General features: G+C 37.4%; 1 protein-coding gene across 3 annotated transcripts in view; it reads right to left on the bottom strand.

Moving 5' to 3' along the window:
• Positions 1-16,845, bottom strand: part of RunxA (Runt related A) — a 68,651-nt gene that overhangs the window by 19,442 nt on the left and 32,364 nt on the right. The window contains exon 1 of one of the 3 annotated variants that reach the window (XM_044392546.2): positions 14,294-14,859. The exons of the other annotated variants lie outside the window; for them this stretch is intronic. The gene's annotated coding sequence lies outside the window, so the exon portion shown is untranslated. Of the gene's footprint in view, positions 1-14,293; positions 14,860-16,845 lie in introns of those variants that run through there. 3 annotated transcript variants of the gene reach the window in all.

Here is a 16,845-nt window from a genome sequence, read left to right as displayed (position 1 = left end):
TCTAAAATACTTCTGTGAAGTTTTATTATTAATTATTATTAATTTTCTAGAACTTTTCTGGAAATAAATTTGTTCAATGATTTTTAATTAAGAAAAAGAGTTTTCTATAACTTTCTATTTTCTCATCCGAGTGTTAACTTTGAACTATGCTTTAAACATTGAATTTCAAGGTTTAAACCTTACTTTAAATTTAAAATGCAGACGAGAGGTGTTTCCCCAAAAACTGCCTAAATTCTACACCTTAAATCCAACAGCTTCCCAGGGTATCTCCAGTTCGAGCATTTAACCTCCGGTTATCTTCCTGTGACTCTTGCTCTCCACTTGCGGACAGACTGTCCGTGTGTTATGCTTAAGCTTTAAGTGGCGTAATAAGTCCAGATTGCAGCCTGTTCTGTTCAGGCCGGAGGTCCTCGCATCCTTGGCCGTGTCCTTGTTTGTTTGCCTCTGTGGCCCGCAGAGCTGTTGGCCGTTGGCTTTTGCTTTTAAGCCAGCAAGAAAGAGAGAGACTAGGCCCGAAAAATGGTTGTGCTGGCCAGCAAAACTGTTGGAGGCGTTTAACATTTTTGAGGCTTGATTGGATTTGGCACTGGCCAAGTGCGTAAAGTGAAAAATTGCATTTTGAGCAGCTGCTGCTGTTGCTGCTGCTGCTGCACTTGCAACATGCAAGTTGCAAGTTGCTGCTGCAACTACTGCTTTTGCTTTTGTTTTTATTGTTGATGAAGTCGGCTTTGGTTTTGGTTTTGGTTTCATTCGGTTTTGCTGGTCAGCCCCAACTGCGGCTGTCTGTTATTTTGAAATACTCGTTGAGTGGCTCGTTTGCGGTGAAATGCATGTGGCCACGCCCCCTGTTTTCCACCCCCCACCCCACTCACTTTCCCCATTTTCACACAACAACACAGCACAATTGTTTTTCCAGCTCCCAACCCCACTGATCCCATTTTCCTTGGACACTTTAAGCCGCTTTAAGCGACACCACCGCCTTGCCTTAAGTGCAATATTGCATTTCAACGGCAATTAAAACGCATTTTCCGGTTACTTGACACATAACATAATTTGCATTTCCGTAACCAGGCGCATCGCATTTAACCCCTGCCCCTCCCGTTTGAATTTGCCGCCCGGGGCGTTAGATTGTTTAAATGCAGCAACGATGATGCCAGGGGCAGATATTCAGATATTGCAATTCGCAATTGCAGCAGCAGCAACCGCAGACGCAGCAGCAGCAGCCCCATCGTCACCCCAGCAACTTGCAACATGCAACATGCAACTTGCAAGGCAGTCAGTCCTTCGTCCTTCGTCCTGTTTGTCCGTGTGTCACCTTCAGACAACACTGTCTATCCTGCGATTGCCCTGTCAAAATGTGTCAACAACTTTGCCAGCAATTCAAAAATATCTTCTTAAAGGTTTTTATAAAAATGTTTCGTTCTACAAAAAAAAGTTTATAACTTTTGAGATTTTTGCAAAAAAATTAAATATCCAGGTTTAAATGCCAATCAATGAGAAATTTAATAACAAGTTCAGAAAGGTATGACAATCCATATTTCCATTGTTAAGGTAAAAAAACGAATTATTTTTCTGTGAAAAATTGGGATCTGGGATTGGGATAAATCCATGTCACTTTCCGGCCGATCTTGAAAAAATAAAATTTTCGTCAATTTTCAATTTTTTTTATAAGAGGGTACATCATGATTTTTGGCGAAAAATGAAAAAAAAAATAAAATGTCCAGGTTTGGACGCTAATCGATTGGAAATGTAATAACGAGTTCAGAAAGGTATGACAATCCATATTTGGATCAATATTTCCATTGTTACGGTCAAAAAAGAATAAATTTTTTTGTAAAAAATTGGGATCTGGGTTTTTGGTAAAAATAGGAATTTTTCTGTAACTTGGCCAACACCAAAATAACATACCGCTTTAAACAGATTAGAATATAAATATAAAAAAAACCATTAATAAAATTAAAGTTAAAGTAAGAGTGACCTGCTGACCAGTGTAATATGTTATCGCCAATGTATGGCATGTGTCGCATTCGGCAAACATCGCCTGGCCACCACCCTTAACCCTGCCTCAACCATACCTTAACCCATTGGCAAAGCAATTGACATGCCTGGGAAAGGGACGGTAGATGGGTGATAAGAAAGAGAGCGATGTATGTCGTATGTCCCCCCCATTTGCACAGAGTTTGTCCAAATCACCGAGTTTAACAAATTAAATGACTTCTAGTGCGTACATTGTTTTGACACGGATGTGACCTAGCCCCCTTTAACCCCCTAAAGCCCCATCCCCACCCCCTGGCCAAAAAAGAGGGTGTTAAGCCAGCGTCTGGACTTTGCCAAATTGCTGTTGATTGCTCGACACTCCTGGGAGTGCGAAAAACCCACCTGCAATGTGAAGCATTTGACAGGAAAATGGAAACTGGAAAATGGGGGGAAATTGCACTTTGCATGACATCTTGTCAACTGCAGTCAACATTCCGGTTAGCTACGGTTTTCGGTTCGTTCTCGGTTTAATTATGGCGCACAAACTGGATCCCCTTTATATATAGAAGATGCTTTTGAAATGAAAATGCCAACCCCCCTTTTAACCTACTGGGTGGTCTGCCTTCTCCTTCGCCGCCTTTGATACATTTCATATTTTTTTTACGATCTCCTCGCTTTATGTCTTTATAAATACACAAAATTATGAGCAATGATCTCTGGCCGCTGCGCCTGCTTTTTGTTTTTGTTTATATGTTTATGGCAATTAAATTCCCTGCAATAACAAACAACAAATGCACTTGAACGAAAAAAGAGAAGGGAGATGAGGATTTCGATTTTGGGAGGTAGGAAATTGTTTATGCCTTTGTTTGCCCCCAACCCAAAATCGGTCATAAAAAGTGTGGCACAAAAGGCAAAGGAGTTGAGGAGTGCTCACTGACACAATGTTTATTGGTTGGGGAAATATGAAAGATTTTAGGGACTTTTGCTATATTTTTAAAAAGAAAAATTCAATTTAAAAGAATTATTTTTTAAATTTTAAGTATTATTCTTATTTTTACATACTTTTTGTGTTTTTTAAATTTTTTTTTGTATATATATTTATGTTTTTTTAGATTATCTCAAAATATGTTATCTACATTTTTAATTACTTTTTCTCTGCAGTTTTTGCTTAATTTATTCTTGATTTTAAAATGTTCTTGAACTTTTTAATATTTCACTTACTGTTTATCTTTGTTTATCATTTAATTCAATATATATGAAAATATGAATAAAAAATATTTCTTCACATTATTAAAATTCAAAATTAAATCACTTTCACTGCACTATTTTTGTATAATATTTTTGTTTACTTTTTCTATAGGTTTTTGTCCAACGTATACTTTTTTTCAAAATGTAATATATTTGTTATTATGATTTGTTTCTATATATTAAAAATTGGAATAAATATTTTTAAAAAAATATTTCTTCACCTTTTTAAATTTTAAAATGAAATCACATTCGCTTTGCAGAACCACTATTTTTGTCTAATATTTTGGTTTAGGGGGAGGAGCCTCCAAATAGGGGGGTTCCAAAGGGGCGACCGCGGTGTCTGAGTCGGAATCTTAGACTAATTCCGAGTTGAGTTTGCAAATGCCGAGACATTTCGGTTGTCTTGGCTAAGCAGCACATCCCATTGGATCCCATTTCAGAGACACAGAGAGACATGTGCCCCTGAGTGTTCCCTCATTTGCCGCCTTTGATGATGGTGATAAAAAAAAAGCGAAGAACAAATATAAAACCGAATTAAATTCCCCCCTTTTTTGTGATCCCTTTTTTTATTTTGAGTTACTTTCGCTTTGCTACATTTTGCACTCAACTTTCCACTCAGCTCACCACTTTGTCCCCAGTGTAATGCGCCGTTGCAGGCTCTCAATTAGCAAATTAAGGACTCGCACTCGCACACATGGAGCCCACCCACACAAGCTCACTCAAACACACACACATGCAGGCGGCAAGGGTTGAACACTACGTGTGGAGCCATGGTTCTCTCGCAAAGAGTCCTTGCTCCACTCAAAAGTCCTTCCTCTGCAGCGACCCCGCCCCCCAAATAAAATGCAGGCCATTGCAGTCTCAACATTTGTCTGTATTGGTGTGTTTGTGTGGGGAGGGGGTGTATAGTGTCTGTGTGAGTGAGTGGTCATTTGTTGTTGGGGGATGGTCTAGCGATTCGGTTCTATTTGAATAAGCTTTGCCGGCCTGTTCTTATTTCCTTTCATTAATATTAAATTACTTACTTATTATAATCATTTTTTTTAACGTAATAAAATCACACAAAAATAATTATGATAAAATAAATTTTATTTTGATATTTTTCCTTATATCTATTCATATCTACAATAATTTATACTTTTTTAATACCTTACTGACGGAATAATAATTATAAATAGTCCTAATAATAGCATTGCTATTTCTTTTTATATTTCAGCTAAAAATCATTTCGGAGTTTAATTATTTTTAGAATAGCCCACATTAATAGCAAAATACCTACATTTTCCTATTTTATCATCACCATATCATTGATATCTACATCAAAACATTTGGTTGATTTCATATCCATGTGTCTAGGCTCATTCATTCCATAACACTCCTACCGAACACATCGAACAATCCAGTCTAAACAAAAAAAAATTTTACAAAGCATTTTCAAAACATTTTCGAAAAATGGAGCGTAACGCCGCCGAAAATATCGCAGTTGCCTTGGCTGACGTCCCAACCCTTGGCTACAATATTCGAATCAAACGTACGGCCATTGATCTTTCAGCGGAAAAAAACAAAAGGAATGCTCGAAAGACTGAAGAAGGTGAGTGAAAAGCAGGTAACCCTAGAGCAGGTAACCCCAATCTAGACTCCTCCTCAGGATCTGGAAGCCGAAAGCCGAATAAAAAAGGTCACCCCACATGGTTGGAGGATTCTTCTTCGATGGACAGCTTCACAACTTGTCAGGATGAAATTGAAATGAATGAATATGATGAAGAGAAAGTTGCTTCAAGTGGTGACCCTAATCCAGACCTTCCCTCAGGATCTGGCTCTTCATTGGTTGAAGATTTAGCTTCATTCAAAAATGAATGATGAAGTTTCGAAGATCGAATTTGAGATTCAGGAATTTCTGTTAAATTTATGGTTAAAATTAAAAAAGAATAGTTTCTGGCCCCGCAATCAGAGGGAATCTTTTATTGTAGGGTTTTCCATGGGGTTTGAAAACCAACCTTCTTGTTTATACACAGAAAACGAATTTGATATGAAATAGGGTCGTTTCTACTTAAATTCATATAAATAAAAACCCGATTTGATTAATTTAAAATTCATGATTCGAAAATATCAACTTGATATTTTATCATTTGATAAAAGTTATAGAAATACTGTTTTAAAATACTAAATATAGTATTTTATGAAAAAATATTGTAAAATATATCAAAATGATATGAATAACTTGACCTTTAAACCTGCACATATCAATCTGATCTTTTGTAAATTTTTATTCTGGTTTATAATAACACATTTTGACCTTATTAGCATGGAAACAAAATGTTCCATGAGAGTAACATAATAACAGGTATCTTGATTGCCAATTAAGATTTTTTGAAGGATATTTTCCGGATATTTTCACACACACACATTTTGCTCTGCTCCCTTGCTGCACATTTTTGCGGCCCTGATTTTATTATGGCTGCGTTTTATTTTGCGCACCTCTGGAAATCGGGCAACATGGAACCAGAACCAACCGCCCACACACATTTTGCGGTGACTGTATGTGAGGAGGGATATTTGTGTGCAATTTTTAGTTAAATTATTTTTACACCCCGAATGGCAGACCAGAAACCAAAACACAAAAAATCTGGAAAACCTGAACACAAAATTCGATGCCATTTGAAATTTTTAGGGCCCGTGGGAGGCGATATCCGTGTGGATCTATATATATACATCTGTATGTGCTGCATTTTGGGGATACAATACTCACATTTTCCCCCCATTTCCCCACCCACACATTTTCCACACACGCTCACACACAAAGTGGCAAGTGCAGATTTGAAGTTATTACGAAAAACTAACCAACATTTTGTGGGTTTGAAGTTGTGTGGAATAATATTGGTAGACCCAAAAAGCCTTTGCTATGATTGTTGTTGTAAATATTTTTATTGCCCAGTATATGTATGTATATATCTGAATCTGATGATGGAGTTCCAGCTGCAATGGCAATTGATGTATTGAGTTTTGTTGCAGGCAAAAACTAACCAGTTGACAGGAAATAATTAACTGGCAGGCTGGAGCCGAAAAACTGCATTTGAAAATGTCACATGTGGAGCATTTCTTGTATTGCGTTTTTCTTATTTTTGAAATAGTCAAAGGACCTAGTTTTTACATTGGTTTCATAAGAGTTCTTAAGGGGAATACATGAGTATTAGACCTATACATTTATTTATTCTCTGAATTGTATATAAAATAAATATATTAAATATATTTGTATTTATTGTTACAAGTAAATATTATTTATAGAAAATCATAGCTAGTTAGAGAATTAATTTAACCAAAAGCCTTTTTTTATAAAAGCCCCTTTAAAGAAAAACTTGATTTCTTAAAACAATGATATCAATTTTCTTAAAAACTTTCCGGAAATATACTTATGAACTCAACCCGCCAACATTTATTCCCATCGAAAATTGCAACCAATCAACAGCTCTTTTGGCCCAAAACCGAAACCGAAAAAAGAACGCAAAGGAAACGCTGGCTTAAACAACTCGCTATAATTTGTGGACCCCAAAAAGAGGGGGTTAAAATGGCGAAAAAGAAGGTGAAAAACCGCCAAACACACACGCAAACAAAAACAAGGTCCAAACAACAAATGCAACAACAACAATTGCCGCTGTTGCATTGTGGGTAGGAAAAATTACGAAACCAAAAATCAGCAACCAAATATGTGGTTGCCACCAACAAAAGGCCCAAAACAGAGAAAACATACACGCCCCCCTGGAAAAGAGGCGGTGGGGCGTGGCAGGTGAGTTGTTTGGTGGTCAATTTTTTTTCCCTCACTGTCTGTCAAAGAAACGAATGCAACAATGCAACAATTGTGAGGGGGGTTTCGAAGGGGTCGGGTCCCCCGATTTTCCCCCAATTTGTTGCTGCAATAATAAACATGAGAGAACACGCGTGTTCCCTGCGTTTTTTGTTCGCCTCTTTTTTGGTATTTTTTCCGGCATTCTTTTTATATTTTTTTCCTTTTTCATTTATACATTTTTCCTGTGAACAGTAACTCTTTTATTATGCCTTTTTGGGAAACGGCAACAACCAGCGAGGTTGTCTGACAGCTGTACAAACGCAGACCGACAAACAAGGGTTAAGGTGGGGGTTAAGCGGAGGTTAAGGGGGGTTATGCTTTTCAGGACGCGTTTGGTCAGTTGACTGGTTTCCGTTGCACACGCGGCGTATGCGTAATATGCGCAAAAGAAAAATCAATAAAAAAAAGAGGAGAAAATCGAGTACAGAAGCGGAAAAGCAAACAAACTGCAAGGTCCATCTTGTGGACCTTTCCCCTCTTTCCTTTCGCCCCACTTTTCCCACCCCGATTTTTCCAAGCCATTGCAGTCAAACTTGTTGACAATCACGTGCAAGGCTCTTCCACTCTTGCACTTTGCTCCTTTTTGGGGTTTTGCATTTTGAGGCCAACATTGAGGCCACGAACTGCGGAATGGGTGCCACCTCATCCCCTGGTTTTCCCACACTCGCTCACACTCCTTGATTTTTCCCGTTGGCCCATTGGGGCTTTTCATTTTTTTTTTCGGGGCCTTGTTTGTTCGGCTGGCGTGTAAATTTATGATGCTGTTTAAGTAGTTGCATGATAAAGCGATACCCTCGACATGCGGTCGAGGATCGGGAGCGCTTTAACATTAATCATACGCCACATAGGCCACATGATTTTAAAAGATTTTAAAATAAAAGATTCCAAGGCTTTATTACATGAAGTTATTAATATTTCATATAAAAAGAAATTGCGAAAAACCCTTTAAGATTTTAATTTCCATTTTAACATAGTTTTGTAGAAAGTTTCCCTCATTAAAAATTAAAAGTAAAATGTTTTCTGCCCTAAATTTATAATTCATATAATAATGTTAATACTACAAATTAAAATATGCAGAGTATTTAAAGTTAAAAAGAATTATGTGCGCAAAATATATAAAAATAAAATAAGCTTATAAAATATTAATAAATGTCCCGCGACTATCATTAAACTATTTCTAAAAATTTAAAAACAAATGTGACTTCTCTATATTTTAGGTGTCGATATTATTTTATCGTTATTATTGAATCAATTTTGAGAAAATATCGAAAATATCGAAAACTTTCTATTCTGCAGATCATTTTGCAGTCGTTGTTCCTGTTGCAGGATCCCTGTTCACTTGCGGCCTGCTGTCCGAACTCGTTTTGTTTATAGGCTGTTGGCGAAGGTGGAGAAAGTGCTGGAGGAGGGGAGAAAGCGGCGGAGAAGGTGGAGAAAGCTGAGGTGTGTGTGGAGGGCCTTTCTCTGGTTACGCATTCTGGCCTGTTTGCCAATTTTTCAACAGCTTGTTAACATTTTGTCGCCCATCAATGGGCGAAAAAAGGAGTGTAACTTATCTTGACAGGGAAATTAAAGGGGAGAGGAGGTAGGAAAAGAGGAAAAGCGGAAAAGGGGTAAAGGGGCGAAGGGGCGGCGAAGAAAACGCGTTAATGAAGTGTTGCTTGAGAGCTCATTATGCATTTTGCTCACGTTTTTAATTTTTAATTGCATTGCAGGACGAATGCGAGTGTGTCCTGGTTTTTCGTCCTTTCATTAAACGGCACCGCACGACGGCAAACGATTAAAATGACCGCCGAGCAGCAAATCGAATTAATTTTTGTAACGTGCAAATGGCCGGACAGCAAAAGTTTCCCGCACAAGGGAAAATCGCCGGAAAATGCTGGCTGAAAATGGAGACTGGAGGGTGGTGAAAGGGGGGGGGCGTGCATTAAATCCTTGCTGCCACCACGACACATTTAAGTTGCTGATTAAGCTTATGTACTCCCCGGCACATTATGTACTCACTGGCACATAAAGATGTAATGAGACGATGTTGCACCTGGCCCTTGGCCACAGAAACCAGAAGCAACATCACATCTGCACGGCGGCGAAAATGCGAAAATCTACGAGCTGCGCTTTTAAATGGCTTTAATTGAAAAAATTAAAACAAATTGCAGGGCTCCGTAGGAATATAAAAATCATCACGAAAGTGTGAAAGATCAGCTAAATTAAATAAATATAAATGGTATTTATTTGAAAAATAACTTAAAACTAATCGACTAAATATAATAACAATTAAAATATACGTTTTATTTTAAATGATACTTTTATTGATATTTTAAATCAAATAAAAATGGTATTTTTTTCAAGAAGCACCTAAACTTAATAAAAGGAATCAAAAAACAATTAAATGCTAATTCCAGAAAAGAAATTCCAAACGTTCATTATATTTGACATAATATTTTTTATTTAAATATATTTTAAATGAAATACAAATTGTATTTATTTAAGAGGAACTTTAATAAAACTTAAGTGAAATTAATCAAAAAACATTTTAAATGTTTTCAGAAAAGAAATCCCAAAACCAGAATTAAATACACTGACACAGCAACACGAGGAGTTAATAAGAAAAGCCAGATCAGCAACATCATCGGCAACTTGGACAGAATGCAGCGGCAACATCATGAGGTCGGCTCATATTTTTTAATGAATATTGAGGATTAAAGGAATTTCTGCTGGATTTTCATTGAATTATGCATTTATTTTTCGTTCTTTTTGCCTCGATTTTTTTTCACGTAATTTTTTTTTGTTGTTGGTCCAATCACAACCTCAGCAATGCCCAAACCATCGGCTCTTCCTGGCTGCGGTTGTTGGTGCTGCTGGGGAAACGGGCGAAATGGGCGACCAGGAACATATATCCCATATATTTCTTTGTCGCACGCGATGATTTATTAAGTCATTAGCACTTGTGCGGCTGTTGTTGCTGTTGCTGCCACGCCCCCACATGCAGGATGCAGGATTCAGATTCAGGATGCAGGATGCGGATAAGCCCGCACAAACACACAGAACCAACCCGATCCGACCAACCACCCCCTCATCATACAACTTGTAATTCTTATTAATTGTGTGCGCTACCGCCCGCTCATATATAAATATACATATGCCCACCCGCACATACTTATATATTTTTCAGTAGCCCTCCTGCAACGGCAATGGCAATGGCGGCCAGGACATTAATGCATTCGATCCAGGACATAGCATTAACTCTTTCAGTTTGCGCATTTTTAAATAGAACATCACTGATTGCAGGTCGCCGTGAATGTTTAATGCGAACAAAAATATATCGACGGCAGGGGAGCTTGAGATAAATGTACTTTTTTATATTTAAGTTCCGGACTTTAATAATACAATTTAGGAAACAAAAAACCAAAAGTTATCGATTATTCAACAAATTTGTTTGTTGAATAATTTGTTATATAATTTTAACATTTAATATTTTAATAATACAATTTAGAAGCTTGAAAATATATTACTGAATACTATTTCTAGAAATCTCAATATAGAATTAAATAACAACTTTTATAAACCTTTCTATTTAAAGTTTTCTATTGTACACAAAACGCGAATTCTTTAGCATTTCTTAAAAATCACACACGAACGAATTGAAAATGTAACAAATTTTCTTCCCACACAGAAAACACTTTCGGGCGACAACACGGCGTATACGCAACGCCTCGCAGCACTTCATAAAAATGCCAACGGAAGTAAATCAAATAAGAAACGGCGAGTTCTTATTGAAGTGGTCCTTTATTTGATGCGATGCGATGCGATGCAACACGACCGCAGATCGAACGACTTTAAGCCAATTTGCGTGAGATGCCAAAGAATTGGCCAGAATGTCCATCCAGTCTTCCGATGGAGATTCTGCTCCTTTTTCACTCTCGAAGGACGAAGGACGTCGAAGGATGGGCCGTCGGGGGATGTCAGAAATGCGTGTGAAAAATAAACGAGATTTTCGCGACGCGCTTTTGATATTTTTGCCTGACAGAAGCCAAATGAGAAAATGCGATTTTCCGCATTGCCCCGGCCAATGACATGGACATGGACGTGGACATGTGGAAAGGGGGATGCGAAGGGGCGACAGGATGCTGTCCAACAACACGGCCTACCAACTTAATGTGCTGGCGCTTCCTGGCACACAAACACACTCACTCACGCACACACGGAATGGCTTTCCCTGGCTGGGGGAAAATGCAGCGAGACAGACAGACAGACGGACAGTTGGAAAATCGGACAGACGCACACAATAATTTTTACAATTTGCAGCAATGCGTTTTTAATTTAAATCGATAAAAGTTGCACTTGCACAAAAACAACAAAAAATGCAAATAAAACTCAACCAGTCCAGACGAAGGACAACAACAACAATGCACAATATAATTGCAAGCAACCCTCATAAATATATACACTCATATATCTCGCCGATCCTACAAATTCCGCACACACTCACGCTGATTTCACCGTTTTCAAATTGTTCTGTACGTTTTAATTAAGACACAAAACATGGGATAGTTAAGGAAATTAAAAAGAGGCAGAGATAAAGATATAAATTTAAGGTTAACAAGTGGATTTAGAATTTTGTATCTTTGATTTAAATTTGATTTAACCATAGGCTAGCCACACAAAGAATTAAATAATTTTGTAAATAATTATAACAACCTTTATATTTAGAGAGTTATATTTTACATATAAAACATTTCTCTGATAAAATCAAAACGTGACTTCTTTAGGATTTTTTAATTATTTTAACTTATTATTTAAATATTATTATCCAGATCCATGAATATTTTTATAATTTAAAAAGATTTCTTTAAATTCTAAACTATGTTAATTAAATGAAACCATTATAGGCATTTATTTAAATATTTCTAATAAGTCTCTTACTATTTTCTCAAATTCCTCGAATTCCCTTAAGCTCGCTTATTGCATATTTTCGCCATTGGGAATGCTCAATTCGTGCCCTCTCATTTTGTCAAACTGTCAATAGTTCCAGCAAATTAAAATAAATCATTACCTTTGGCAAAAAAAAGAACAGGCGACATTCAAATTGGCCAATCAGCGGCTAGAAAAAAAAACTAAACATTTTGCAATAAATATAAATTAAATTAAACATTATAAAATGAAACGTTCAACTGTCGCATTGCATTAGCGGCGCCAAAAAAACAACAAAAAAATTAAACAAAATGCAAACAGGAAAATATGAAAAGGGGAAAAAATAATTCCATTGCCTACATTTGAGCGCCGGCTGTGGGAATTATTGTTGCCATTGTTGTTTGTTTTGTTTGTGATTTGACTGCCAGGCCGCATATACACACACATCTATTTAAACATATCTGTATATTCGCATACGTATATATGGCTGTCCTATCTGTCTGCGTGTGTTTATTTCATTTTATTATTTTTTCTCTTTTGCGGTCAACGAGTTGGTTGACCACTTTCAAATACAGCCCACCCCCAACCCTCCGCCCGCCGCCCTCTGTCCGCCCCCTCAACCCTTCGCCCACTGGCTGACCCTTGAGTTGACTGCCCACCACGCCCCCACATTTCAGGGCAGCTTCGAATCAGAATCTCTGTTGATTATCCACAATATTTGTTGTCTACTATTTTTACTTGATTTAAAAGAAGAAATTTAAGGAATTTTGTGGAAGAATAAGAACTCCATTAAACATACAAAGCATATTATTCAGATAAAGTTTGATTAAATAAATATGAATTAAAGTTTTGAAATAGTGATCATTTTCATTGAATAATTGTTTAATATTATAAAAAAGATTTTTAAAAGGAAATAGCATATTAATAATATAATATCAAACATTGCCAATTTCAAAATTTTTTAATCAAAAAAAAACTGGCTTTAAAGTTTCTTAAAAGAGAAAGATATAAATAATGTCGATATGATATTATCGAGAATTTTCAAACTTATAGATAACATTAATAATTTCTTAACTTCTTTCTTTTTATAGCATATGCATTTTCATTCAAGTCTAAGAAAAGATTGCCTATACCTCCATTACATTATTATTATATTTATTTGTATATCAATTAATTTGCCTTTAAGACTTATCGAATTTTTATGAAGTGTAAGTAAAGATTTGCCATAAAAACCGCTTCCTCTACCAATTTACCTAGTGTATTTCAAGTCCTTCAGCTTCCCGCCCTTTGATTTCGATTTTTGTTTACATTTATGCCCAGAGTGTGGGTAGTTTTTTTCAACCGGTTCCAACTGTTAAGTTGATATAAAGCGTTTAACACTCGCTGGAGCACGGCTCGTGTTTTTTTTATGCGCCGATTTATATTTTTCCTCTTTTTTGTTTTTCTTTTTTTTGTTAGTTGTTGGCCCGTTTGGTTAACCGTTGAATTATCAATTTCGCGGTAGAACTTGTGGTGCATAAGTGCGGTTCGCCAATGAGTTTTCCAAGGTATCATATTATCATACGCACACACAATTATTGCTGTCTTTGTTCGCACTTGCACACAATGAATGACTGACATTTGTCCAGTTCGAAATTAATACGTTAAATTTTAATTAATTACATTAAGTAAAAATTGCTCACTGCCCGCTGACATTTTTGACACGTCAAGTGGGTCATTTAATACTTTTTGCCAGCATTTCCTCTTTTTGGTTTTGGTTTGGGACTTGAGAGCAATTGACAATTGCTGTCCTTCACTTTTCAGAAGCTTCATAAGATCAATCATAATCAAATCATATATCCGGTAAATGATAAATTATTATTATATTCTGTCATTCCTGAAATAAATGTGATTTCTTAGCTTCTTTTCTTTTTTTCTACATGTTATGAATTTTCCATTCATTTTTGATGTCTGAAAATTATTTCTGAAATTGTTTTAATGTGACAAACAGATGGTAAACATTTAAGTTTGAAAAAGATTATTTTTGTGCAGCAATTAAGTATATTTGTTTCCGAGTTTCTCGGCAATGTTTTCAAAATTTTACTTTTGAAATGATAAATATTAAATATGATCTGATAGATAAATAGCTGTGAATGTGAAATGATGTTATTGTTTTTTTTTTTTTAAGCCATTTTGCTGAAGTTTTCAAGCGTAGCTATAAGAAATTCCTGAGTATTAGCCTTAGTATTCCTCTATTTATCTATCATAATTTCATAAACGACATATTAGGAGTTCCCTATAGCTTTATCATAAATAGTATAGCATATAACTCACCTCTTTTGCTGTTGTATGCACCAAGTGCACTTGGTTGACTTGGATGATGTCCCTAAACCATTTATCTTGTGCACTTTATATGGGTGAACTTCTCTCTCTTAGATCTCTTCACTGTTTTGCAAACTTTCGATCTTTTATTGCCCGATGACTGAGGCACACTCAAAAAAACAAATAACTTGAACAAATGCTGGCGCCAACATTGTACCAACGATCTCTATTTGTTTGGCAATTTCTCTATATCTTTATCAAAGACAGTTAAGCAGATCCCGAAAAGATCCTTACTTGGGCGATTGATTATAACCGAAAGCACCGTTTATTTTATATTCCTAGCCACGAAATGTAACGACGTAACGGATCGAGTCGAACTATCGAATCGAATCAAATAGATCACAACGGAACGCAACGGAAGGAAGCACAGCCGGCGCGTTAGTGGTCAAAATGCAGAGTGACACATTCGGGGGCACCTGACCAGCTGCAGAGCTCCAGTTGCTGCCTTGGTGTTGCTGCCGTGCTGCGATATTGCTGCCGGGATGCAATTCGTGTCTTGTGTTTGGCCCGAACGCCGACGAGTGTTCATTCGGCCCTTTGAGCGCACCCGATTTGCAGTTTGCACTTGCCGAAAGGGGACCGAATGCGAGTACGAATGCGTATTCGTATTTATATTCGTACTATGGTATTCGTATTCGGACGAGTCACGGTATGTTGCTCGGATGTTGCTGCTGTAGCTGTTGCTGTTGCTGCTGAACCGGTTAACGGCACAATTGCAAATGATAACAACGCACACGAATTTTCGAAATTTTCACACAAAAAACGTTTTCAAATTTGAAACGAGTGGGCCATACACACGCATACGAGACGAAACGAGACGAAACGCCGACGCTCTCCAAAAAACACACAACACACAACGTACAACACACATGTGGCCTTAAATAACTCAAACGGAAATTGAGTTTCGGCTCAAAAACGGCGACGCCGCCGCAGCAGCGGCAGCAGCAACAATTAAAAGCGAAGAAGAGCTCAGAGTCTGTGGAAATGGGGGTCGGTCCCCCCGGGGGCGCCACAAATTTTTAGTACACAAATGACCAAACACCCACCCACCCCCGTGGGCCAAATAGCCCGAATGGTCAGTCAGTCAGTCCGCGCTCTCGACTTTTCACTCGTTTGGAAAATCAGGTTTTATTTCTACACAAAATACATAAATTTAGCATCATTATCTGAACGGGTTTTCAACCCTTTTGGGGGTCTCTTTTCCTCCCGTGCATACATCTACATCTACATCTGCATATATACGTGTACACATGAGCGAAATGCTCATTATCATAAACAACAACAAGTTGGTGGGGGTGGTGCTTTTTTGAGCAGGAAAATGCAACATTTTACATAATATACACTAGATTTATACATATGCCCCCCTCCTTCCTACATATAATATATGGTTAGAGTTCGCTCACAATTATATGTACGGCTCATAGAGAGAGAGTCGGAGGAAGAGAGATGGCTAGAACGAGCGAATGAGATGGCAGAAAGCCAGTCAGTCGAGTAGTTTTCACTCGTTCATATATATATCTACATATATAATGAATTTTAAACTATTTTCCTTCGGCGGGGGAAACTATCATTAGTTTGTTGCTGACTTCGAATCGGATTCTCTCTGCCGTAGCCAGAGTCTTCCTCTTCTTCTTCTCTGCCTTCTTCTGCCTCTTCTTCTTTTACTCCGTTTGGCAAACAAAAGTTTTCCAAAAGGGGGCACGCATTAGTGTCTAACTGTAAATTAGTGTGGGTTTCCCAGCGGGACTGTACTTGGTATAAAACTTCCACTTCGAATTGATTGTTTTTTATACACTCTTTTTTTACACACATTACAAATAAGACAATGCACAGTGGTACGTAGGCGTAGTAAAAAGGGCAATAACAAAAATCAAAATCAGTAATAGGTTTTCCAAATTGTAAAAGAGTCATACACCCTCAATTCTTTTTTATACATTTACAATTTAAGTTTTTTTTATTAATTTGAATAGGTTTTTTTAATTTTAAAAATATTTGGGCTAAAAAATAAAATGGAAATTAATACTGTATTCATACTATATTTAGAATATTCAAAATGAGATGTAAACGAAAGTCCACCCGCGGGCGCCAAATGTTTTAATCATTTGTTTTTTTTAAACATTGTCATCATCCTTATTATTTTGATTACCTTTTCGCGACATTTGCCCCACTGTTCGGGTTGTGAGTGCTCGCATGTGCAGTTTTTGTGTCGCTTTCTCCTCGCCAGGACATCATCGGCATTATCCTTACAACGGCCATCTGAGCGACCTTTTGCAACTTGTCTGCATGGGGCGTGGCATGTGGGCGGTGGGTGGCTGGGTGGCTTTCGAGGGAGTTGGGGGCGGGGCCTTTGACGGACATTTCTAATTTGCAAATGTGTGTGCGTGTGTGTAATGGCAGGCAAACAAAACAAACTCGATGGCGATGGCAACTGTGTTAATGATTAGAAAAACCTTTGGCCCGGTCTAACCCCTTTTTGCAACGAGCCACGGCCCCCTTTTCCCCTT

The sequence above is a fragment of the Drosophila takahashii genome, chromosome X, assembly GCF_030179915.1.
Source record: "Drosophila takahashii strain IR98-3 E-12201 chromosome X, DtakHiC1v2, whole genome shotgun sequence".
Classification (NCBI taxonomy): Eukaryota; Metazoa; Arthropoda; class Insecta; order Diptera; family Drosophilidae; genus Drosophila; species Drosophila takahashii.
Note: the sequence above shows the minus strand (reverse complement) of the source record. Positions and strands in the feature narration are given on the sequence as shown.